The sequence below is a fragment of the Microcebus murinus genome, chromosome 12, assembly GCF_040939455.1.
Source record: "Microcebus murinus isolate Inina chromosome 12, M.murinus_Inina_mat1.0, whole genome shotgun sequence".
Taxonomy (NCBI): Eukaryota; Metazoa; Chordata; class Mammalia; order Primates; family Cheirogaleidae; genus Microcebus; species Microcebus murinus.
In genome coordinates, this window is record NC_134115.1 from 767,660 (window position 1) to 773,113 (window position 5,454).

Here is a 5,454-nt window from a genome sequence, read left to right on the forward strand (position 1 = left end):
CTGGCTTACTGGAACGGGTTCCAGCTCTGGCCAGGAGAACCACGAGAGGTGCCCTCTCACCGCTGCTCCTCCTAGCTGAATAGCACTCCGTGGTGTCCACGCGCCACATTTCATTTACGCACTCGTGGGTCGATGGGCACTCGGGTCGCTTCCAGGTCTTTGCGATTGTGACTTGTGCCCTGAGTCTAACCCTAACCCTTACCCAGCCCCGTCTCCTCCTCGGCCCCTGCCTGACTGACTCCTTCCCGCCCGGCTGTCTCCTGTCACCGTCCTCTGCCCCTGCCTGACACGCTCCTCCCCGCCCGGGCCGTCACCGTCCTCGGCCCCTGCCTGACGGGGCTCCTCCGTCGCCTGGGCCTTCCAAGGGCTTGGTGTGGACGCTGGTTCCAGGACGCCCTCCCAGGAACCCGGTAGCAGGGCGGCCGCAGCGTCTCGCGCCACCCAACCGTCCGCCGGCCGGCGGCCGTCGCTAAGTGGCCTGCGGGGGACGTGCCCCCACTTTGGGGCGGGCGCCCAGCCTGGTGTCTTCTATGAGGCCCCGTGGCTGCTTTTCCCCCCCGCAAGGGGAGCGCCGCAGAGGTGGGGACCGCCTCCTCGTGGGGACGTACACCCAGCTCTCCATGTCGGATTCCGGGGCTCTCTGTCCTGCCAGAAGGCCCAGCTGGCCTGCGGGTCCTTAGAGTGGCAAAAACATCCGAAAACTGAGATTGTGGGTCCGGTGGTTGTCTGCACTTCTGTGCTGGGCACCCCAGGGAGGCCCGGGGGCTGGCTGGACAACGCGGTCTGCTGGGCGGGGGGGGGTTTGGAGGAGCAACTGATGCCCTTTGCACTTTGGGTAGCAAGTGTCTGAGGTGTCTCTGAGCCCTGCGCCATGTCGGGGGGGGGTGGGAGGTCGGGGGGGGGGTGGAGGAGCAGGAGGAGGAGGAGGAGGAGGTGGGAAGGGCCGTGGCCTGCAGTCGTGTTCCCGGGGTGGCTTCTTCCACAGGCTGCTTGGCCTGGGCTCCCTGCACCTGGGCCTTTGGAGGACTGGCCCTGTGCTTGCCAACGCTTCCCCTGCAGGGACCCAGAGCTGGGAGGTTGCATCTCTCAGCCCTGGGTCAGGCAGAGCCCCAGCGGGCCATGCCCACAACCTCTCTCAGCACGGGTCCCCCAGAAGGCTCCTTTGGGACCAGGATTCTCTTGCGGATGACTCTTTAAGGTCTGGCCCCTGGATGGAGGGGCACCAGGAGTAGAGGAGCAGGAAGGGGAAGGGGGTGGCCATGCGAGGGGACACTTTGAGGCCAAGTCCCAGCTTCAGCCTGATCCTCCTGGGAACCCCGGGGTGTACGTCACACCTCCTGGTTGTCCCGCTCTGAGACAAGGAGCCGGGCTTCGCATTCCCCCAGCAGCCAGTCGTGGGCTGAGGACACCTGGGGCGTTGGGAACTCCCTGGCTTCTCCTTGGCTTAACATCTGGAGCTGCTTGTGAATCGTGCCGCCACACACACCCGAGTGCAGGTGTCTTCTGCACAGACTGCGGGCCTCGCTCTTCTGAATGCCGCTAGCTCGCCACCCACCCACGGGTGAACCTGGTCAGGGTACTTTCTCTCGGGGGCAGACTCTGATCCTGGCAGGCTACCGGTGTCTCTGTTTGCTCGTTTCTTTCTTCCATTTCGGGAAAGGCTTCCTTACTGGGTGTGGAAATCTCCTATGCCTTTCTTCGCCTATTCTGTCAGCTTTAAAATTCTCTTTCAGTTGCCACCCTCACAGATGGATTAGGAAACTCTTTCCGGTGCACTCATTAGTGAAATGACCTCAACGAAGCTGAGGGGTCCAATGCAGCCCCACAAACCACGCCCCACAAACCACGCCACCCCACCCATGGGACACATCCCTAGAGAGAGAGAGAGACGTCCCATACACTCGCTCCCCTCCCCTATGTGCTGTGCCCCAGCCCTGGCCTTGGAGAATAGGCGGCAGCCCACCCACAGGTTTGGGGGCGCAGCTGAAAGGGGTTGTGGGGGAGGGCGGCCCCTGCCTGGGGTCAAAGGGCGGGCGACCCGCGCGTGCGCAATTGGCGGTGGCGGCGGCCAGGAGCTGGGGGTGGGGGGCGGGTAGGTGAAGGAGGCCAGGCGAGGAGAGGAAGGGGGCTGGAAGGTCTCCACCTTGGCGAGTCCAGCCGTGGAGGCGCATCTTATGTGAGTGTGAGTGAGTGAGTGTGAGTGTGTGTGTGTGTGTGTGTATAGAGAGAGACAGCCCCCCACCCCGGTCCGCCGCTCCCTGCCTGCCCCGCCCCTCCCCGCCTGTCACCCCCGTCCCTCAGAGCCCGCCGGACCTGGCCTGTAAACTCAACAGACTGGCCTGGCGCGGGGCCTGGGGCGGGAGGAGGCGGTGGGGAAGCGCAGAGAGGCTCGGCTTCTTGAGCGGGGCAGGGGCGCCCTCCGCCGTCTAGGGCCACACCACCCTGAACGCGCCCGACCTCGTCTGATCTCGGGAGCTAAGCAGGGTCTGGCCTGGTTAGTACTTGGATGGGAGACTGCCTGGGAATACCGGGTGCCGTAGGCTGCTTCTTTTTTGTTGTTGTTGTTTTGCCTCTTGTTCTGTCCCCTTTCTGGGAGCGAGGCGGCGGCCCGGGGTGGGGGTCACCCCCACCCTGAGGGCCCGCCGCGGTGCCTGGCGCCCCAGCCCGCACCGTGGGGCCTCCTCTTGTCCCAAGCCGCGACACCGCCGTCACGCGGCAGCACGCGTGGCTTCTGGACTGTCAGGTCTCAGACCAAAGGTCTGCTCTGTGGGAACCGACATGCTGGAGGAAACCTTGAGAGTCTGAGAGGGGAGGGAGTTCCAGAAGAAGGCCAGGATGTCATTTTGAGGGAGTATGTGACCAGAACTCGTCCCGTTGCTTTTGGGGTTCTATGGGCTACACGTAGGAATCTTTGGTGGCGGCCATGGCTAAGTGGCCTGCGGGGGACGTGCCCCCGCTGTGCCGTGGGCGCCCAGCCTGGTGTCTTCTCTGAGGCCCCGCGGCTGCTTTTCCCCCCGCAAGGGGAGAGCCGCGGAGGTGGGGACCGCCTCCTCGTGGGGACGTACACCCAGCTCTCCACATCGGATTCCGGGGCTCTCTGTCCTGCCAGAAGGCCCAGCTGGCCTGCGGGTCCTTAGAGTGGCAAAAACATCCGAAAACTGAGATTGAGGGTCCGGTGGATGTGGCTGCTTGGCCTGGGCTCCCTGCACCTGGGCCTTTGGAGGACTGGCCCTGTGCTTGCCAACGCTTCCCCTGCAGGGACCCAGAGCTGGGAGGTTGCATCTCTCAGCCCTGGGTCAGGCAGAGCCCCAGCGGGCCATGCCCACAACCTCTCTCTGCACGGGTCCCCCAGAAGGCTCTTTTGGGACCAGGATTCTCTTGCGGGTGACTCTTTAAGGTCTGGCCCCTGGATGGAGGGGCACCAGGAGTAGAGGAGCAGGAAGGGGAAGGGGGTGGCCATGCGAGGGGACACTTTCAGGCCAAGTCCCAGCTTCAGCCTGATCCTCCTGGGAACCCCGCTCTGAGACAAGGAGCCGGGCTTCGCATTCCCACAGCAGCCAGTCGTGGGCTGAGGACACCTGGGGGGTTGGGAACTCCCTGGCTTCTCCTTGGCTTAACATCTGGAGCTGCTTGTGAATTGTGCCGCCACACACACCCGAGTGCCGGTGTCTTCCGCACAGACTGCGGGCCTCGCTCTTCTGAATGCCGCCAGCTCGCGACCCACCCACAGGTGAACCTGGTCAGGGTACTTTCTCTCAGGGGCAGACTCTGATCCGGGGGGCTAACTGTGTCTCTGTTTGCTCGTTTCTTTCTTCCATTTCGGGAAAGTCTTCCTTTTTGGGTGTGGAAATCTCCTATGCCTTTCCTCGCCTATTCTGTCAGCTTTAAAATTCTCTTTCAGTTGCCACCCTCACAGATGGATTAGGAAACTCTTTCCGGTGCACTCATTAGTGAAATGACCTCAATGAAGGTGGAATCCAATATCTAATCGCCGATTTTTAGCGAGTCCACACGCCAGGGTGGTCGGGGTCCAATGCAGCCCCGGCCAGGCCCAGGCCCCTTGGACCGGGCCACAGGAGGACACAGAGGAGGGTCCCAGCCCCCAGGAAGCGGTGCCGGCAGTTCTCCACGGGCTTGGGCGTTTTCCAGAGGTAGGAGATGGAGGGGACTGATTTCTTCAGCGCCCCACAAACCAGGCCACCCCACCCCACCCCACCCCACCCATGGGACACATCCCCAGAGAGAGTCCCCATACACTGGCTCCCCTCCCCCTTGCGCTGTGCCCCAGCCCTGGCCCGGGGGAATAGGCGGCAGCCCACCCACAGGGCGAGGGGGGGGCGCAGCTGAAAGGGGTTGTGGGGGAGGGCGGCCCCTGGCTGGGGTCAAAGGGCGAGCATCTGGCGCGGCGCGCTGTGGGCAGTCAGCGGTGGCGACGGGCTGGGGGTGGGCAGCGGGTAGGTGATGGAGGCCGGGGGAGGAGACGAGGGGGGCTGGAAGGGCTCCACCTTGGCGAGTCCAGCCATGGAGGCGCATCTTGTGTTAGTGTGAGTGTGTGTGTGTGTATAGAGAGACAGCCCCCCACCCTGCCCCTCCCCGCCCATCACCCCCTTCCTTCCCTGGGAGCCCACGGGGCCTGGGGCTGGAGGAGGCGGCGGGGAAGCACAGAGGGTGGCCACACCACCCTGAATGCCCCTTATCTCATCTGGTCTTGGAAGCTAAGCAGGGTCGGGCCATCGTTAGTACCTGGATGGGAGACCGCCTGGGCATACCGGGTGCCACAGGCTTCTTCTTCTTCTTCTTCTTTTTTTTGCCTCTTGTTCTGTCCCCTTTCTGGGAGGGCGGCAGCGGCCGGGGTGGGGGTGACCCCCACCCTCGGCGCCCGCCGTGGTGCCTGGCGCGCCAGCCCTCACCGTGGGGCCTCCTCTTGTCCCAAGCCGCGACACCGCTGCCACGCGGCAGCATGCGTGGCATCTGGACTCTCAGGTCTCAGACCAAAAGTCTGGCACCCTGTCTGACCGTCCCCCATGGGTGTGTGGACACAGCCAGATCCACACCGCGCCCTGCCTGCCCGTCTCCGGTGGGTGTGTGGACACAGCCAGATCTACACAGCGCCCTGCCTGCCCGTCTCCGGTGGGTGAGTGGACACAGCCACAGCCACACAGCACCCTTTCTGGCCAGATCCAAACAGCACACTCTCTGCCCGTCTCCCGTGGGTGTGTTGACACAGCCACATCCACACAGCACCCTTCCTGCCCGTCTCCCATGGGTGAGTGGACACAGCCAGATCCACACCGCGCCCTGCCTGCCCGTCTCCGGTGGGTGTGTGGACACAGCCAGATCCACACCGCGCCCTGCCTGCCCGTCTCCGGTGGGTGAGTGGACACAGCCACATCCACACAGCACCCTTTCTGACCATCTCCCATGGATGTGTGGACACAGCATGTTCCACACAGC

At 64.0% G+C, this 5,454-nt stretch overlaps 2 pseudogenes; both read left to right on the top strand.

Moving 5' to 3' along the window:
* Window positions 1-2,424: 2,424 nt before the first annotated feature.
* LOC142874515 (uncharacterized) lies at window positions 2,425-2,543 on the top strand (annotated as a pseudogene).
* Window positions 2,544-4,664: 2,121 nt separating this feature from the next.
* LOC142874589 (uncharacterized) lies at window positions 4,665-4,784 on the top strand (annotated as a pseudogene).
* The last annotated feature ends 670 nt before the right edge of the window (window positions 4,785-5,454 follow it).